Source organism: Lonchura striata, chromosome 1A, assembly GCF_050655825.1.
Source record: "Lonchura striata isolate lonStrDom1 chromosome 1A, ASM5065582v1, whole genome shotgun sequence".
NCBI lineage: Eukaryota > Metazoa > Chordata > Aves > Passeriformes > Estrildidae > Lonchura > Lonchura striata.
This window is the reverse complement of record NC_140741.1, coordinates 55819657-55839530: the sequence shown is the minus strand read 5'-3', so window position 1 is coordinate 55839530 and position 19874 is coordinate 55819657. Positions and strand designations below refer to the sequence as shown.

At 34.6% G+C, this 19874-nt stretch overlaps 1 protein-coding gene across 3 annotated transcripts in view; it reads right to left on the bottom strand.

The window, feature by feature from the left end:
- Window positions 1-19874, bottom strand: part of LOC110469389 (uncharacterized) — a 206548-nt gene that overhangs the window by 121784 nt on the left and 64890 nt on the right. The gene's annotated exons all lie outside the window — the stretch shown is intronic.

The following is a 19874-nucleotide window of genomic DNA, read 5'->3' as shown; positions in this document are numbered from 1 at the left end:
ATGTCTGCTACCTGTACACCAGGGCTTGGTGTGGGGCAAGAGGCAGTGCTGGTGGTAGTCCCAGAGCTGATCACCAGCTTTTTCTGTTTATCCAGTACACATGCTCTTTAACTGGATGGTAGAACTTTTTCTTCACCTTCCACATATACCTTTATCACCAGTGGTTGTCTGCAAAACTTCTGAAATTCTTCCAGGGCATCTCCTGTCATTCTCTTCCAGAAAGGAGCATAGCATCTGCAGGCCAGCAGAGATCAGTGAATGTCTGCTTACAAGGACAGTATGAGCAGCCAAGGTGATTTTTTTGTCTGCCCAGATCTGAACAGCTGTGATTTAAATATACCCATCTGAGCTGTTCATTCTAGGTTTCCATTATAACCAAAAGACATAAATTGGCCTACATAGAGCACAGTTCACCTTATTTATTTCATGCTTGTGTGTGTCTAAAATAAGATTAATGCAGTCTATATGAAGTTACTTCTCCTGTTGACTATAAAAGGAATTCAGGTGCCTAGTGCAGTACAAAATATTCTTTATACAAAGCTGGAGAGATGACTTGTATCTCACTCCAAATTCAGACTAGTCTGTGAGGTTCTAGCAGCCCTGATAATAGTTGACCAACTACAATTTAGTGGACTACTCAATGAGACTCTCTTCCCTAACCAATAGGCTCTGAACAGTGGACACTGAAAGGCTGAGGAAAAAGCTCAGATTTTCTTGTTAGCATGGTTACTTTTTACACTGTGATTCACAATTCTGGAGGGCTTGTTTCCATCTGCTGTACTTAACCAGCCACATGGTGCCAAATAATAATGGATTTATAGAGATAGATCAGGGAAGATGGTGGATGATTTTTCGAACTTAATTCTCCCCTGACACTGGTGTTAACGTGAAACCTGATATGATCTGCTCATAAAGCACCTTTTTGGAATGTATATGTTATATTCAAGCATTCACCCTCTACTGTGAGCCTAATTTTATAAAATGCCAGAAATGTAGTGTAGTGTAGGTAAAAGCCCAGATAGGGATGGGTAAGGGGTAAATATTTAGCCATCCACAACTTTGGCCAGGCCTGACTCTGCTACTCAGCCCATAGCTACATCTATTCTGCAAAGTGAATGGGGCACACCTCAGGGTAGCACCCACACTTCAGTGATTTGCCTGAGAAAGCAAGTGAGTATGGGCTGAAAGCAGAGTGAGGCTCAGCAGTGTTGTGAGAGGCCAATCCAGCAAATGAGAAAGACCTGACTGGGAAAGGCACCTCTTTGAATCCAGGTTCTGAAGAGCATGTTGGTAATGGCATGGTAAGACTGGTAAAGATATCAGTCTAAATAGAAAAAGAACCCAGATGTACCACAGGCAAGTGCAAAAAGAGAGAAAAAGAAATAATTTTTATAAAAGGTAGAAACTATCATAATATTTTGTATTTAAATGATCTTGTTGCAGATTCCCAGTGAATTTTGTTTTATCTACAGACAATATGGGTTTTCTTCTTTTTTCCTAAATTGATTCTTTATAGGATTTGTGTGGGTTTTCTTTTGTTTCCATGGTATTTATTATCCAGCCATTTACTTTCTATTCTGGCTTGAACACAGAATGAAAATCTTGAGTTGCTGGGGCTAGATTACTACTTGTAAATCAGGACAGTAGTATCAACTTCAATGAATTCACTATTTATTTATACCATCTGACCTTTGAAATTTTATGATGTTGAATATTATGAAGAAACCTTGGAAAGAAAGTACATTCTTTTGTTAGGCGTCTTTGTGTTTGTTTGTATTGACTTTCAGAATAAATTAATATTATAAGGCAGTAAATGCACTACCAGAATTCAGTCACATAATGCATTAAAAAAGAGAAGGCAAAATAAGGACAAGCTGGACAGCTCCAGGCTCACTGAACAAATGCAAGAACTTGATAATGTTTTTGTTTACACAGAATTTAAAGATATTTTCAATGTTTTCCTCTCTTTTCAAGGAAAGATGTAGGTCCTGCAGTAAAGGTACTAAAGCACTTAGCACAGGCAGTGTCCTGCATCTTCATTGATCCCTTCAACCTGTGAGTTCCTGTATTCATGGATTTGCACTGCCACAGAGTGAATCAATGGTGATCATTTTGTTTGGGTTTTTTTAAAACCTACTCCCTCAAAAACTACTATCTGAGTAATATCTTCTCTGAAACGTGCTCAAATGGACAACTTACCCGCCAGTGTGCTTATTTACCACTATGTGAACTTCTTCCCATTTGTGATGTTATAACATCCCTATGGCAACTGCGGCACTTGCTTACTTTGGAAAGTCATTTTAGGAAAGTATTGAATTTATTTTTAGCTTCTTTTAGTGAAATCTAGCATCTGGAAATTAAGTGAGCCAGCACCATGTTACTAGCCAGAGCAATGCAGATGCAAGAACTACTGATTTTAATAATATTATTCTCATTATTATTTAATTATTTCTTTACAAAATACCTGAGTATACACAGTTTGGGTCTATGTCACAGATTTGTATGCTTAGGAACAGCAATAACGAAGAACCAGAAGAACCAAAAATCAGTTCAGATGTCACTTTTTCTTTTCTGCTTGCAGGAAAGAAAAAAAAAAAAAAGTGAAGCTATATTCCCTCTTCAATGTATAATGTGATAATGGGAGAAGTAATTAAGAAAGTCAACCATAAACCTCACATACCATCAAAAGCAGCAGGCATTAAATTCATAAGTTCATTCTTTTATAATGGTAGGAGTCTCAATTCAGTTTTGCCATAATCTGGTAGTACCTATCGAATAGGTACTACCTGATAGTCTAATTAATAAAATTATGAGCTTGCAAATTACATTTTCTAGTTACTTTTCTCTCCTGACACCTGTATTAAGTAACCTTTCACACATGTTTATGATTTACTGCTCTTTCCCATGTGTTGTGACTGTATTTGATCCACCCTGCTTCACAGGGAGGCTGGAAAATGCTACATAAATTAAACTTGGAAGAGAAATGAATGTGCCTATTTATCTTCACAGGCAAAAGGGCAGATACTGAACAAAAACTGTGAGGCACTGTGGTAGGTAATGTAGTAGTGCTCCAAAGGGCACACTCCTAGTTACTGAATTCATAATGCCAAGGAAGGAGCTGAAGAGGCTGTGTAGCAATCAGACAGAGGTTAGGCACCTGCATCACATATCACAAGCAATCTAAGCCCTGAGACGTTTTCACTGGACCATGAGAAGGAATAAGGAGGAGAATGTGTATGAAATCCTTTTCCATAGATGAAAATCAAAAAACCTCACATGGCAGTGAAATCTAAAAGTTTGGTTTCTGCTGTGTAAAGAAGCACTCCCCTCTATCTGTTTTAAGGTCACCTCTTACTAGTGCCATTGAATGCTGTCTAGTTCTGGTAGTGTGAGATTTGGTAAACACCAGTTCTTGCCTTCACCATACCCACTGCCTTCAGGAATTTTAAACCTCAGTATGTCATCCCTCAGACTTCTCTACCCAGAAAGAGATCCCATTCCTTTAGTCTCTTCTCAGAAGATGGTAGCTCCATCTCCCATCATCATGCCTTGTCACTGGCCTTTGGTTTCCAGGTCATCTCCTGGATCTCTCAGTCTTGATTTTTCTGATCCCTCAAAGGACTAACTTCAAGAAGAAAGACTCCATAACTTGTTGGTTGTGGTACTGTTTTGGAAATAGCACACTAGGAGCCTCTGGCTTCCTCATGGAGGTTCTCATTTGTAAGCTAAGAGCAGCAATGCCAATCCACTTTTCATCTCTTTCAAGACAATTGCAGGACACCTGCTCTGTGCATTTCAAATTATCTTCACGAGGACCCGAACTAACTTAGCACTGTCAGGACTATTATTAAGCCATGTCAAACAGCACATGGAAGTTTTTGTGTCATTTTGGATTTTTAGCTTGCCTCAAACACTCAAATATCTTCCTTTGAGCCTTTCTCCTGAATTTAAAGACCAACATGCTTTTTAGGCAACATGATGTTTTCTTGAATGCTTGCCATCATGCTCAGAGCCTTGCTTATTTTGCATAAAATAACCACAATGATTTCATATACTTGAATCCTAAGAATAAATATACTTTTTTTTTTCTTCTCCAAGCCCCCTCTATGTATAGATTTAGTGTGTTTCATAATGCTCTCAGCTTTCTTTTGGCAGCTGCGCTCCAGATCATTTTTGGCATGAACACTTACTTCTTGGCAGTAATGCCAGCTTTTATTACACTATATATATTATTTCTTTTTAATTGTTATGGTTTACTATATAAATGTGTCCCTTCCAGTTTTCTTTCAGTGGAGTACAGTCAAAATGCTTAACTTATTGCATTAATAGGCAAGGAATTTCCATGCACATGCTTTTCTTGCATTCAAAGGTCTACTCCAAGTGCTTTTGCTCATAAAATGTGGGAGACACAACCATGAGAACATTTTTGGTTTTTTTTTCTCAAACAAATTAGTTCAATACGCATTCTCTCTTTGATTTTGTCAATGTATTTTGGAGCATATATTATGGAGGAAAAAAAAGTCCTATTTCCTGTCATCTATTGATGGGAAATTGATTTAGATAATCAAAAAGATGATCCATAATGTCAGGTTTGCTGATAGTATAGAGAAGTAGATCAGTAAATATTAGGAAAAGAAGAAACGCTTTATTTGGATGTATAAATACATTGTCACTATTAGTATGGTTTCTGTTAATATGCCATATTGTCCAATGGCAGATGGATTTAGTGTGTTTCTGGACACTGTACGTAATATCTGTGCAGTAACAGATTGCAAAACTAGTACCTCTCCTTATTAAAACACTGAGAGTAATATTTTTTGACAAATGTATATTGGAAGTTACCCATCTTCCTTTTAGATTCTGTCTGCTTACACACTCTATTGGTTTATGTACTGTTTACTTAATTCTTTTCTGCAGCATTTTCCATGAATTACAGTTTAGCTGACTGTATAATTTTTCCCAGCTCATCCTTAAAAAGAAAAAAGTGGATATGTTTTCTCTATCTTTTGGACTCTCAGTCATACCTTCCCAATATCTGAAAAATACCCATCCTCAACCCTGGAGCTGCTCAATCCAGTTCCTAAAATATAACATGGAATTATGCTTCATATTGAGATTGTTGGCATTCCTCTATGTGATTTTTTTCCTTGGACTTTCTCTGAGAAGAATGTTAGTTCACAATTCCCCAGAGTCTATTGAAAACTAAACTATCTCAAATCTTCTGGGTTTTTTACACATTTTTTCCTTATTTTTCTTCCTACTGTATTGACTTTGGGTCACCATTGCCCAGGTTGCATTCAGTCATTATTAGTTACTCTGTAGTGTGTAGAATAAATCTCTTCAGTTGCATCCTTTAATCCTAAAATTCCTCTCCCAGCGAATTCCTCTCCCATTTTGTGCCCCTGTAAAACCCCTCAGTTCCCTGATTCAGAGAATTTTGTTTCTTTATCAAAAGTTATATGCACCCTTACTCACTTGGCTGTCCTGGGGTGACTCAATGGCTCACTATAACCCTTAGTCTGATATACTTTTCATCATTTCCTGCCATGCTTCAGATGTCTTTGGGTTCAATAGCATTCTGGACTTCCGAGCACATGTGTCTTTGAGCTAGATCAACACTCCATCCTTTACAGTTTCTGACCTCTCACATTAATATAAATATTTATATTATTGTTTTAAGTTTGTATGGTTTAATATTTTATATACATATTACCTGTTAAAGATTATGTAAAATAGCACATATTTAACATATATTATTGCATTTTATTAAATTTGCTAATACTAATATCATATGACTTGTGTATCATGAACTTTATCTTTCTATTATATCATGAAGTGTTTACTATACCAAATAAGTCATACTGTTGATCAAATAGTAAGGCTTCCAGGTCTATCTAATTATATGCCACATTTCATGTCTTTAGACATCTAACAGAATCAGCAAACTGATTTTTCTATTGTTTGGTGGTTTCATTTATTTAGTTTTCGTCATGTCTAGAACAACTAGGTACAATTCATTATTTTTTTTCTTAAGTTTGAAACACTGTAAGTTCTTATAAGCTTCTTACATTAATAATGAACACATTTCATTCCCAGTCAGCAACTGTATATTCAAAACTGAATTAAGACTATCCTTATTATGAGACAGACACACCTTTTAACCATCATAATTGTAAGTCCAATAACAAAAATGAAAATCCAAAGATATTACAAGAAGGTATTTTCAATAATGTAATTTTTTTTTTAGAATAAATAGTCAACTATATTGTCAGAAAACAGAGTTTTACTCTTGAGAAATGAGACATTATTTATTTTAAATTAGACATTAATTTAGTAATTTAGAAATTGAAAATATTAGTTTATACAGATCTCTGTGGAATATGTCTGAGAGATTATAAGGGGAAATGTTAGGGGTCGAAATTACAATAAAATATGTATTGGAAGGATTAATTTTAACCATTAAAAATACTTCTGTAATAAAATCTATTTGTGTAAACTCCTCTGATAATCAATATAGAAAAATAATCACCTTTACAGACTATATCTTCCCGTCCTGAGACATGAAATCATTGTGATTTAGTCTCTCAAATTGCCTTTCTTTCTTAACTTCAGATGTAAAAAAGTAGTATGAGCAGCTCAGGCTGCATCCTAGCTTTTAGACAGCTAAAATTAGGTAAGATTAGTCTGGCCTAATTAATAACAACTTGGAACAAAGGAAACTAAAGACTCAGGTGTTCTTCAACAGGAGAAATAATAACTAGAGAAAGAAATTGGAGGTATACAAAGAAAATGTGATAAACAAAACAGTATAATAAAAATACTGGTTTCCATAAGAGAAAACAAGTACAGATTCAGTCCAGATGGGGAAATACTGGTCAAAAATCAAGAGACAAGAGGAGGCAAGAGCTTATATTTGTATATGTGTGAAATGAAGGACATGGTAAGAAAATCTGAGATTGGCTAAATCAGTGTTAGGTTGCAGGCAGAACAGGTTTCTGTGCAAAAGTGAGAAGCAGGATAGGAACAGGAGTCTGTCTACAAGGGAACCAGGGCCTGGTTTAGTTTTAGAGAAGGAACAGAAAATATTGTAGAAGAAGTAAGGAGGAGAGACAAGAAAGCAGTAGTGAGGAACTATGGAAGAATTTTTAAATCTTGGAAAAATGAAACCTATGGGAAGACTGATAGCAGAAATGATGAAGTGGCAAAAAGTGATTAGAGGTTTTGTACAAATGTACAATGCCATGTGCAGAGACTGAAAAATACTACGAGAACAGTCTGTGGGTTAGACAGGAGCCATTTGGGCCTTGGGTAACTGAGAAACATCGTCTCAGAGAAAAAAAAGATGTCCATGTTTCAGTATCAAGAGAAGACTTGATTCTGAAAGCCATCAGAGAAGAGCTGCCACTCTTTTCAGAAAAATCAAAATGCTTATTTTTCAGCTGAAAACTAAGGTGTTTTAGCAAAGATGTTTTGTTGTTCAAGACTTCCACAGTCCTCACAAGATAACTGCAAATGATATCATGTTTTGATAAAATGTAATTCAGAGTGATTTACTATTGAAAAACAGTAATAAAAAGATGGTTGTCAAAACAAACACTCTTATCTGCTCCTATAATTTTACTCATTATTCTTATAGTACAGTATTAGTTAATGGTTTTTCCCTTCTCCTCCTCTCTTCTGCTAAAAATGGCAAGATAACTGTGACATAGCAGTCATATTTTTGCCCTCAATTGTCTTTAATAAAATGTTTTAAGATGTGCTACTGCAATTAGGGAAAACTTCTGAGAAGCTTAATAACATGAACCTCAGTGATACAGACATTATTATTACCTGTAGAAAAGATAAAATACAGCAAATGGAATATAATATGTTTGTTTTCCAATAAGGTGAAGAAGTTTTCTAACATAAGTGCCAAAGTAGAAGTTAAGCCCTTTTTTCTTTCTATTGATGAGGCTACAGGGTTAATCTGTTGAATATTAACTCTGAAAATAATCTGTATGGAGAAGATTTTTCAAAGGTACAAATTGGATTTCAGAACTTTTATTGATCTTAGTAGAAATGAGTACAAAGACAGGTTCTTAATTTTGAAAAATCTTCCCATTTCTATGTATGTGTATTTCTATATGCAAATGCATGTATTCTAGTGTGGGGATATATGTGTGTATGTGTGAATGTGTGTGTGTGTATATATATAGATATATATTTATATACATATGCTACCTTCAAATAGCTATGGGAGAATCAATATCCCCATCAATCAGGAAAATTATTGATAGAATTATAGTGGAATAGAAGATTCATTTTTTTTCCTTTTAACCTTGAGTTGAAGTAATACAGATCTAAAAACAAGGACATTTAAAGCCATAAAGTTAAAAAGATTTAATTAATAGTAATAAAAGCAATAAGTAAATGACTGCTATCTATCATGAGCAGAAGATCAAGTTTGCACCCTAGATCATATCCATTTGGAAAGCAACTTGGAACAGAATCAGTTTAGGTTACAAGAAATTTAGCCAGACAACTACTTGCATAACTAATTTGGCATGTATTGTTTGTAATTTTGTACATATTGAGATTGGATATTCTTGGCAATATAACTCTCAATACCTGGGCAGGAAATGGAGACAGATATTAACATTTTTCTAGCTAGTACAATGTTGTTTCTAGGCAAATTTTTCAAAAATCTGTCAGGGTAATTGTTCCTGTTCAGAGGGCAAGAACATGAAGATATTTCCTCTCAACTTCAGATTGTAAAAGTTCTTAATTAACATTTATATCTAGTCTAAAACGACATTTCTTTCTTTGCTTAGCTTGCGCCTCTTTTAACTATTTTGAGGTAGAGTGATGTGATTTCACAATTACTGCACTTTAAGAAGTCTATTTAACTAAGAGTATAAACCTTTTACACAGACACATGACATTCATACTACTTCTCAGTATCGAATATACAGCAAATAAAAAACACTGAATGCAGGAATTAAGAAACTGATATTCAGATTGTGTAACAGAAGTAACTTTAGGTCCCTCAGCCACTGATGTCTTCAAAATGTACTGAGAGAACAGTCCTAAAAGAAAAATGATTCTGTTGTCTGCTGTCCTACTTTTTACCCAGCATAATTGGACATAATGGTCTAAAATGAAAACCAAATATTCCTAGAGAGCAGAGAGGAAGCATATTAGACTGCCATCAAGAAAATACTTTAATGACTTTAAAAGAACTTTAATATCACAGTGATACAGTTGCCATTAAATGTTCCACACCCAACCTCCCCTCCAGTGGACTGCCAGGTTTTGAATGATGACTTCAAGTTCCTGAAAACTTTCTATTTCCTAGTCTTTATTCCTACAATTTAAATAAGAAAGAAAAATTCAAACTAAGTGAACTCAGTAATTTATTTACCTGAAAAGAATTATATTTTTATGGGATTTGTACATGTTTTGATCTACTGATTTTTATGCTGCTCTCTTTGGACTCTGTTACATATTGTATTTTAGGAAGTATTGAGAAGCTTGTTACTATCATAAGCCAGAGACATTAATCTAAACTCCTTGTGTTGTGTTAAATAAACATTTGATAAAATTATTCAAACATTAATAAATTCACCTTCAATGATCTGTGGTGGTATAAGAGCAAAAATCACAGACATTACAAAAATACATATTTTGCAAGAATGATGAAGTATGTCACTCCATGAGTCTTTAGTTGTTTGGAATATTCCTGTCCAAATGGCATGGACAATTTTAGGTAAAGACACTTCAATATATAGGCTTTTTATTGATAAAGACTGATGATAATTTTGTTCAGAAAAACAAAAGCTTGATATGGTCAAAGTGGCATTGTGTAATCCCTGTTTTAAATATAAACTCTTAGCATTGACAGATTTGTGAACTGTTATATCTAAGGTTAATATCTACCAAGTAATATCTAGGTTTCTGTTCTTAACAGAGCAACACATATGGACATATGAATATCTAAAAGCCATAAATTTATTCCACCCTTATCAATCAAATCCAATCAATTTCAAGCAATTGCATGCACAAAAAAATCAGAGAATACAAAAAAGGTATTGCTAGGCCTGGAAATTCCTCTGACTTTGAATAACTCGGGTCCCAGGCAAAGTTACAAGCTTCTTTGTTTGTTCACATCAGTGTAGTGAAATAAAAGTACCTGTTTGTTTACAGAGAATTTTATGTTCTAAAAAAAGAATATTCCAAAGCAAATATTTTTAAACCAAGGTTGCCAGTATAGAGAGATGGAAATCCCTGAGGACATAGTATTGACAAATAAATAGACTGTTCATATACACATTTTTGTTTAAGCCAGAAACAGAGAGTCATCAAGATAAAGTTATACCTAAGAGTCATCAAGATAAAGTTATACCTAAGAAAACTGTATTGTGAAAATTCAAAGAGTGAGAAATGAGAAAAGATGAGGGAAAGAAATTTCCTGTGTCAGGATTCTGAACACTTCAACAGGCTCTGAAGTCCGCCCCAGTGCCAAGGAGGTTGGCTGCCCATGCCTGAGGTGGTGCCTCCAAGCAGCCCTGCACATCTCCTGGGAAAGAGAGCCCCAAGGATCTCGGGCAGGCTGTGGCTGTCCCCAGCACTGCCACCATTCCCGCCGGGCTCAGCTTGTGCAGGTTCTGCAGGGTTGCACCCTTCCTGGTGGCAGCGTGGCATAGACTGCCCTGCCAGCCCCCAGCCCTAGCACAGCCCTCTTCTGCCCAGCTGTTCCCTGACAGTCAGGAATATGCTAAGAGAGAGGAAAAAACAGTAACAATTTTAATAACTGCTATTCTTAAAGAATGGCTTAAAAGGCAGATGCACTAGTCTGTCTGACTATCTATAAATAAAGCCTAATTTCTGCCACAGAACTCAGAATTGCCTGCAGGGTAAGCACAGTATGCCACAATAAGAAAGTCTATCAACACTTCTGGCAGCAGTTTTCATTTGAAACCTTGGTATTCATTAGAATATATTTCCACGTACACTAACACATCAGCAGAATACTGTTCTTTTCACAAAGAGTTGCTTCTTTATCTTCAGTCTTATTTCTCTGAAATTCATATTCAGGTCTTCTGCTAACATTCCTATTTCCTATGTTATTTCATGCTTAATATACTGTAATGACAGATATGAAAAAATGTATCAGTCACCATACTGTACATATAATTCTCTTAAATTTCCTTTAAAAGTAAGTTCTGTTCACTTAGAAAAACATATAAAGTATTTTCTACCAATTTATAGATTAAATTGTTAAAATGAGTTATTACAACTTCATTTGTTATAATAAGGCTCTCTGTGGGAAGCTAATTCAGATATAGAATTATGAATTCTAATTTAATTTGTGGAGAAACAAAAAAAGATGTATTACTGGGTTAATAAAGTGGGATGAAAAAGGCTGCTGGCAACTGCCATTTTACAAACCAATAAACTGTAGAACTGTGGAAGTTTTAAGATCCTTCTACTTTGCAAAAAAAAATCTCAAATACAAAGGCTACCTTACAACCTCATCCTCCAAAAGTAAGAATGTCAAGTAACTTTTTCAAATAGCGTTTGAAACATAAAGCTAGTTAAACAAACTCTTAAAATATTTAGCTATGTATGCATGATACATACCAAGTAATATGCTTAACAAGATGCATGATTCCAAGCCAGGAGCTTGTTTTCAACTCTGTTCCTGACTTTGCTACATTACTTTTCAGTTGAAATTTCAGTTCTGTGATTTAGTAAGTTGAATTTCTCTGTATCTAGAGAAAAAAAAACGAAACCAAGAAACACTTTCAATCATTAAACTATCATTTCAGTTGTTCTGGTCGTGTAAGAATGGAGGCATTGAAAGCAATAAGCTTTTTAAAACCTACTGTATTACTATAGTTGCAAACTCTTAAGCACAAAAGACAATGATTAGTAAGACATAAGCACCAGTGCTAGTGAATTAGTAGTCTAATGACATTTGTGAATTACCTGGTTTCTCAACCTATTTCTTGTTCCCCTTATAATTCCTTTTCTACTTAAATTTTATCAAACTACCATAAGTTATTTTTTCAGGTAAGTAATTACCAGACCTATCTTACAAAACTTTACCTATATCTGTGCTTATTGATTTAATTTTTTTTAATGCTTGCTATAGCATGACTGGTTCTTTCAGAACTGCTGTTCATACAAACCCACTTTTTTACCTCTCATCCCTTATTCTTTCAGTGCATTCTTCCCCAGATAATTATTTAAAATGTTTTTGTTCTGTTTATCTTTTTCCTCAGTGGAGAAGTGTGAGCATCCCCTTTTATTCTGACATTTTCTCTGAATGTTTTATTCACAGTTGTTATTTGTAGATAATGATAATAATCAAGTTTTAAATTTGTCTGACCAAGATCCCCCAAAACCTGGAGGCAGATATTCCTTGATAAGATATTGCCAAAAATTAGGAAGTTTTTAATGCTTGCAAAATTGCATATAATAACAAGCTTCTCAATGCTATCGCATATATTGCCCTTTGCTTTCTGAAAAAGAATCACCACAAACACCCTTTCAGTTTGAGGTGACAATTCAAACAGTTTTTCCACTGTCCCTGGTTTGGGTTCTATTTCTGTTAATTACCTCATTTCCTATCCTATGACTCACCTACTTAGACTCTGAAGTGCAGATTTGTTTTGCTGCTAAACACACTTGTTTGCCTTGTTGTCATTTTCACTAACTTTCCTCCTTGTCACCATGTTTCATATATGCTGGGTAGTGACACAAAAGGCCTGTGTGCTTCTAAGAAAAACAGACTTTCTATTTCTTGTTTACAAGGATGTTCTAACTACTGCTAGTGGATTTCTGAGCACCTGAAGGCTTCCTCCAGGTGCTTCATCCAAGCTTTTTTTCTACAGGTTGCTTACAGACTGCTACAAACTAACCCAAAGTGAGTCTTTGGAGTTTGCTGTACATGCTTGGCTCCACCAAAGGTTAATACAAGATGAGCAACATAGCTTCTCCTGCAGAAATGGTGTAGACTGAGAAGGAGACAGCTGTTTCCTAAATGTATTACATCATCCAGGAGTGGAAAGATAGCCCACCACTGAGCTTCAGTTAAAGGCTGCCAAAAGTGGTCATAATTATCATCCTTAAGTGAATCCAATATCAAGAAGGAGACAAATTTGACTAAATCTTCCAGGCATCAGGGGACTTCTTAGGGCACTTTCCTGATTTAATTCTTTGGTACCTAACCAGATATAAGTTCATATGGCAATTTTACTCATTAGGACACATAATCCTCTACCCAACCAGATTTGAAAGATATACTCAGGAATTCTTTATGAAAGTTACACTTCTGCATCAAATTAGTCTGAAATCAGCTGACAGACTCAAAAGTTGTTAGAAGTTCAGGAAAACACGTGGCTAACAAACCTGTTATGATGAAACTGAACAAATAGGAAAGTCTTCTTAAAGAAACACAAATTTAAAAGAGAATAAAGAACATCTATGCATTTATCAAAATTCCTGGGCAAAGTTTGATTGTGAATAAGTTAATTTCCCTTATCAATATCAAATTATTATCATTCTTGTTACTGTAATCTGGAAAAAAATTATAACATTAGTCATAACTAAAAGTAGTTGGAATTTTGAGGAAGATCTAATACTGAGATAAGTATTAGAGAGCAAAATATGAATATTACAGTGATAAGAGCAAATTATACAAATTATAAATGTTTTTGTCTCATTTCTGCACAGAATACAATGGGAAACTGTAGAAAATGCTCAAAGTTTCTTTGGTTCTGTTATACAATTCATTTCTTTGTGGCCACACTAGAGAACTATCTACTTGGCAATTTGACTGTATTTATGTATTCCATGTACTACTCAGTAAATGCTGGTGTGGGATTTCTTTTTGAATAATTCCATAATGAGCTTTGGAAACATTACCCCTTGGGTAATGGCAGTAACTTATGATAACTATTTATATTGAAGACAACTGTTTAATTAAAAGTATTTTTTTCTTTTAAGGATGATGCCTGGCAACCACAAGTTTCTTTACATTAGCATAAGAGACTTACTGTTTAATATAATATATCAAGTGTAATGAAGGTACATCCTGTAATTGAAGAAATGAGCCACTGGTAGTATGAGAATTAGCCTGTATGAATAGCGAGAGGCAGTGAAATTAAAAACATATTTCTTACTGCTTTTATTAAATTGAAAAATCAAACATTTGCACTATGAATGTTTGTACAATTTCTTTTAAAGATCAGCTAGCAATATCTAATTTTCATTATTTGAATTTTGCACCATTTTCTTGATGCCACTGTTTTATTTTGTGGTATAGAAATAACTCGTTAGATCTTCCATGATTTTCTAATATATGTGCTCCCAGGTCTTGTAATGTTTCTGAGGCATTCATTTCTTTAAGGCATTTTCTAAGACATCAGCTTTTGGAGATGAGGAGCAAAAATATAATTTCAGTTTTATTAAAAAGTATTCCTGCCTGAAAAAAAAATACTTTCAAAGCATACTATGAGCACACCTACAGCCTCAAAACTCAAGAGGAAAAACAAAAAAATGTGCTGTTGGCATTTTTCAGTTATTATCTTATATGTGTTGAGGATGGACTTAACCCATGACACTTCTGACTGTCTGGAGCTGGGGAAACCATAGCATCATCCCCCATCAGAAGGGAGCTCCCTGTCAAAGAATGTCTGTGGTTGCCCCTTAGATTGTTCCATGAAATAAAGCTTTACTGTAATAGCATGTTGTCTCTGAAAAGCAATTTTATCTTTTTATAAAAAGCAATATAAGATTCAAGAGATACAATTATCCTATGCTTGTGTATTTGGTTTATGCATTTGTGCCCACCAGTTTAGGCAGGGAAGTGTAATGGAAATAACCAAGGCAGAATCAGTGTGCAAACCAGTGCAGATGAACTAATGCAACAGATAGGAAAATGATTACGTATATGTAGATACTCCAGACAAAAAAGGTTGTAGTGATTAGCCTAGGAATATATTATTTTTTTGGTTTTTGATAATTATCTCATATCATCTTGAGATGATGGAAAGACATATCAAGGACTTTGTAGCCTATTTTTAAGTGCTTTATTTTAATGCTTATTTCCCTTCTGTTTTGCATAATACTTTTGAAGAGAACATTTCCTTCTATTGTAGATAAGACTGTTCTATTGTCACTTTGCCAGTTGATGTAAAAGCATTTCTAATAAGTGCTCAAATTTAGAAGCTGGAGAGCAGTTGCTTGTCAGGTGTGGTAGAGCAGGAGAAAAGGCTTCTGGACTTCAAGAGAAGTTTATTTTACATAATTCTTATACACAATATTTGAGTGGGAATTGTGCCATCTTATCCAGAAGAATATAAATAAAATAGATGTGGAAACAAAAAGAAGCACAGAGAAATTTGCTAAAGGGAAAGTGAATGAAAATCACATGGCTCTACTCCCATGATATGCTATGGAAAAGATCAGGTACTAATCTTTTTTTAAGAAGTGCAAGTTTTCCTGTTCAAAAGTCTTACTGCAGGACCATTTCCTATATATTTACCCCACCAGGACTGTTGTTCCTTCCTAAGGGTTGCCAGGTAGAGATGGCCAGCTTGTTCTAGGGAAGAAAAAGTATGATGTGCAATTTATTCAGACTTGTCTCTACTTTGCTTTTGATCAAGATTGGAGGTGAAAAGCCAGAAAAGCTTTTACTGTTTTGGAATAGAGGCAGATTTTACATAAATGTCACTCATTATATCCCCAAGTTTTCAAGCTAAGATTTTTTTAGTCATGTGCAAAACATCAATCACTGTAAGGCTTTTGTGGAGAAATAAAATGAGGAAAATGATACTACATCAATAGAAGTCTTTAATTTAAAAAGACCTTGACATCAGTTGCTGAAGAGATAGTACTGAGCTTCTAAATACCTCACCTATTCCCAAAAGTCTGAATATATGAAGTGAATGACCATACCTAACTTATTTACATCCTAATATCTGAGAAGCATTGGTGAAGACAATAAGAAATGAATAGCAATATATAGGTCTTCTTTCAATGGCCTTTTCATAATAATTCTTTTCTGCACAGGTGGCAATTTTGGTATAGACTGTGTTTCACTATAATCATATCAAATGCAAACTGAAACTTTTAAATAAAGAAATTTATGCTGTTTCATAATAATTTCTGTTTCAGAAATACAACATTCTTGAGACCAAAAAAAGCTAATTACCAATTTAAAATCAAGAGGTTGATTTTACTCTGAATCAAGACAATTGCATTTATTCTCATTGTCTTTGCTCTTAGATGGATGTATTTTTACAAGTTTCCTTTGCTTCACAGGAAGGCACTGAAGATAGAATCGATATTTTTAGCAGGAGAGATGAGTTTCTGATGTTTTTAAAACTTTACTTGTGCATGTTTACTGAAGATGCCAGCCAAAGGCTGAAGACATTATCCAAATTTTAGCCAAATATTTAAAATTCATGCCCAGATTAGACAAATAATTCAGGAAAAAACTTCACAGTGCCTTGTTTTGAAGTTCTGGGAACTTACAAGGATATTTGTTGTAGTCTGCATTTACTGCACAACACCAAGTGTCTGTGTAGAGATAATGAACCTAGATGGGCAGGATTCACCTCACCAATTTTAGTATTCTAAAATGTGAGCCCAGTCAAAGTCAGTTTTGTACTTGCCTCTGTATTTTATATGGAAGTGTGGGCACCTGCTGAGAGATTCTTCTGGTCTTGGAGAGAAATGAAGGCAGACATTACCAGCTGTCCTCCAGAAATTACCAGTGACCATGGAGACAAATTATGAGTCTGATTCTTGAAATAAATGAAGGTACTTAACTTAGGGTGGGCTTTTAACCTTTCAGATTCATAAAGGACAGGATCACCCTAACACTCTGGAGCTAACTGAATAATATAGGAGCTGCACAGACATGTGACTGAACTTCTTTCCTTTTAAAAGGGCATATATCCATACACATGTATATATACGTGTGAGAGTACATATCTGCTTCGAAGTAGCAAGATAGATGTAGCATTTTAAAATAATATTTAAACATACATTGTTTTGTTGTGTTTTTTTATTTTTCCCAGTTAAAAGTAAAATAAAAGGACATTAATTTGGATCTTAACTGCAAGGATAGTCTGTACTTCTCCCATTTTCTACTTCTCTGATCATTCTTTACTATAGCACCTTCCTAGAATTGTGGATCCATTGTGACCAATGGATCTCTGCAGTTTACAAGAATGACATAATGAGCCTTTAAGCAAGGTGGTGTAACAGCTGCTACTTATGCCATAGTCTGAACTATACCCTTGGGTGAAACCTGTTGTCTTGACATTACCTTAAAACATCACAAATACACTTTCAGATCTCTCAAATATCTAATCAGCTAGATCAAAGAGGCTGTTGTCCTATACCTATCATGACTTCTTATGATCTGTGTTGTAATTATCTTAAACATTTGCTGAATGATGGGTAATGTTACAACCTTGCCAGAGAAGTACATTCAGGTGTAAGTAAGGCTTCTATTCAAAAATATTAGGTGAAATATTTGAACCAAAGGGAAACAGTAATAATTATCATCAGAAATTTTCATGTCAAAATTGATGGGAATTCTACAGACAAAATTCCCATGTAGCTTTGGATAATGGAATTCTGAGATAGCAATTCTACTGAATTTATAGGATTGTTTCTATTTAGAAAATTTTTGGTTTTAATGAATGTAGTATTTCTTTTCATATATACAGAATCCTTTTCTCCCCCTGACATTTATGAACCTTTTTTCTTTAGAAACAAACAGTACAACCATGTCCAAATTGATGAATAGTAGTTCTCTGGGTTGCTCACTGATTATGATGGGACCACATATTCAAATGACAACAATCCCCTGTGCAGCCATAGTTCATTAAACACAAGGAATGTGTTGGAAAAGGTCCAGACTGGCTTTCCAACAAGTGTTCACAGGGTTAATTATTTTAAAAGGGATAATTGTTCAAACTACCTAATTTAGTAATGGCAATTGTTTTGTGTAAAGTACAAATGCCTCCAAAAGCTACATACAGAAGTTTGCATCATTTACAATGACTGATATCTTAAACAAAACATTTGGTCTTGAAATGTCATTGCTTTTCAGTCAGTATTACATGAGATTTTCTAGTCAATTTTCCACAATCTCATTTTTGGAGGTGTTGAGGCATAAAATGGCTCTTCCAGAAGCCATTTGGATGTTCTGAATACATGATACCAGCAAAGATCTGACATAAAAGTAGCAAAATGAGTTTTTATATGTTTAAGTTCTATTGTTTGATTTAAGCAATAAAATCTAAGGTTCCAGCATCAGAAAGTGATTTCTGATAAAATATTCTTCTGGTCATTAGTGAATGCAGACAACTCATTATAAGAACAGTGTTTGCCCAGTAGCTTCCATCAGCAGAATCTGATGCATGCACAGATGTGCATCCCACAGCTGAGAATTTTTCAAAGGAATTTTCTTAGCTTTCTGGTGACAATAAGTTACATAAAGTCCCCAAAGTGTAATAATTTTCTCTGACATTTATATCTGAAGAAAAATTATTACAAAATCCTCTTTCCTATATGCAAATTGATGATCACTATCCACTAGTAAAATGACATTCTCTCAAGTCATTACAGCTGCTTACAGGAATCATATGGCTGAAACTATTGTGTAAGTGTATGGAATGAAACTATTTAAATATGGGGGGTTAAAACACCACAGTCTTTTATTTTTATGTTTTTGTTTTATTTATAAAATGAGAGTTTGTATTTTACATGTGGTGGAGGTCCTGAATAACAAGAATACTTTTGTAAATGAGTTTACCAAATACACTGCAAAAAAACACAGAGCAAATTAATGATGAAATATTTTTAACTTTTTAACAAAACTAGGCAGATAAGGATGAACCAGTTTAAAGAGACATTTTAAAGGAATAGTAGATGTACTTGTTCTTTTTTTAATTGAACTCAATTCCCCATAATTTTTCACCTTTATTGTCCTCCTAATTTGCCTTGTTGTCCTGAACTATCTTTTGTTCCTCACAGACAATTTTTTCTTTTATTGGTTCTATTGCCCATACCATTAGAGAGAGGAAGATGGAGGGTAATGTGAATCACAAGTCTACCTAGGGAATAAAGCAAAGAATGAAGGCTGTTTTAGTCTCTTGAGAATGATAATTTCTCTGATTATTCAGCCCTCTTTCCTTCACTTGACTTATTTCACATGAAGTCATATAGCAGAGCAATACAATAGCAAAATATTTTGATATCTAATTTATTTTGTGTTTCTTCTATATTATAATTAATGTTGGAATTTCTTCTAAATAAAAAGTTCTTAAGACCATGTTGTGTTATATCAATTTTTATGTGATTTCACATGCAATTTACGTCATCAAGATTTAATCATCTAAAAGTTAGATGTGACATCAAATCTAGGATGGTCATCTAGGCACCATCTGTCTTTAACTGAGAGGCACACATCTCGAGAGGGCCATTCATCCCAGTGGCCCAAGACACATTATTAAGATGGTATGGAGGTGTTTCAAATGGAGCCTGCTTGATTAGTTTAGATTAAATACATGCATATTTCATGGGTAAATAGAATGTGGGAAGATGTACAACCCCATGCCAAAGGTTTGAGTTTCTCCTTCATGAGAATGGATGCTGTGTGTTATACATTAAGAACTTAAAAACTGTACAATTGAATGTGAAAAAAAAATAATAAAAGCAAGCAAGAAAAAAACCTCTTAATTATGATTTTAGTGTGGCACTCATTTGTTCTGGTTCAAATAAAAGGTTTAGGATATGATGATAGTTTTTGTCTTTCCCTGTTGGAAAACTCCTGTTTCAAAAGACAGTTTTTAAAATGTCAAACAGCATAC